Source organism: Rhineura floridana, chromosome 5, assembly GCF_030035675.1.
Source record: "Rhineura floridana isolate rRhiFlo1 chromosome 5, rRhiFlo1.hap2, whole genome shotgun sequence".
NCBI lineage: Eukaryota > Metazoa > Chordata > Lepidosauria > Squamata > Rhineuridae > Rhineura > Rhineura floridana.
Window position 1 is genome coordinate 172,075,524 of NC_084484.1, and position 1,596 is coordinate 172,077,119.

Consider the following 1,596-nt stretch of genomic DNA (forward strand, 5'->3'; position numbering starts at 1 on the left):
CTATTAAAGCAACCCCATTGCTTCTTAATTTCTCTTTTCCTGCATAAAATATTTTGTAGTTGCCTGATTGGAAATGTCCCACTCCTACCCATTTTAATTCACTCATGCCAAGTATTGTAATGTTGATGTGTTTCATTTCTTGCTTGACAATTTCAAATTTCCCTCGTTCATGCTTCTCACATTCCATGTTCCTATTGCGTGCATCATACAACTCCAGACTCTCCTTTCGCATCTGTGCGCATCAGCCTCTGGGCTTCCTTTCATCTTTGACCCAGCTGCGTCATTAATCACAGCGCTACTCGTACTTGTCCTTTGTTCTTCCCCAGTAGCTTGGTGAGTGCCTTCTGAGCTGGGGATCTCATCTTCCAGCACGATCTCGTGTTGCATTTTGGATACTCTGTTCATAGGGTTTTCATGGTAAGAGGTATTCAGAGATGGTTTACCATTGCCTTCCTCTGAGTCTGGATGCATCTTAGTCTGGTGTCTCAGCTTTGACCATTCCACCGTGGGTGACCCTTCTAGGAGTCTAGCCTCTTGGTCTAGACCAGCCTTTCCCAACCAGTGTGCCTCCAGATGTTGTTGGACCACAACTCCCATCTTCCTGACCATTGGCAATGCTGGCTGAGGCTGATAGGAGTTGTGGTCCAACAACATCTGAAGCCGCACTGGTTGGGAAAGGCTGGTCTAGACTCTTGACGGCATTGCTCTCAGCTTCTTTGACACTCTCAAACCCCCTCACCAAGTTCAGGGGTGCATCCTAGAGGAAATCAACAGGTTTTTATGAGTCCACGGCAGTGCGGAATAGCATGAAAGTTATCAGTTAAGGACTGGGGAGGTTCAGATTCCTATCCAGCCGTGAAGCTCACTGGGTGACCTTGCAGCGGTCACTACTTCTCAGCCTAACGTACCTCATCAGGTTGTTGCGAGAAATAGGAAATGGGGGCGTATCAGCAACACCTCCTTGGAGAAATAGTGGAATATATAAGGCTGCAATCTTATATACATGCTAATCTAGGAGAACAAAGCCATAGGGAAAAGGCTGTAGCTCATTGGCAGAGCATGCAGGTCCCAGGTTCAATTCCCGGCATCTCCAGGTAGAGCTGGGAATGTCCCCTGCCCTGAAACCACCCTGGCCAGTGTGGTCACTGCTAAGCTAGATGCACCCAGTCAGTTATAAGGCATCTCCCTACGTAAGCCCCATTGGACGCGTTTCTGAGACATGCATAGCATTGCGCTGCACATGTACTAAATGAATGCATAAGTAAATACAGCCTGCTATTGTATTACAGTACACAGAAATAGTGGTCGCTGTGTGTTTAATGGGGCTTGCCCTAAGAAGTAGGTTTGCCACTGCACCATGCACCATGCGTTACCCTATTTCGTGCTCTGAACCAACATCCCGAGAGAGAGAGAGAGAATTCCAGCGCTCACACACCAACCAATCACTGCAGGTTCAATATCCCCACACCCTCCCCTGCAACTCACGCTGCATTGCCGCAAAACCCTTTAAAGTCCCGCTTTCCACTCCTGTTTTTTTGGCCCGTACCGCGCATGCGCGCCGCTCACACCGCCCTCCAATTGGCTGTGACAGTCCCG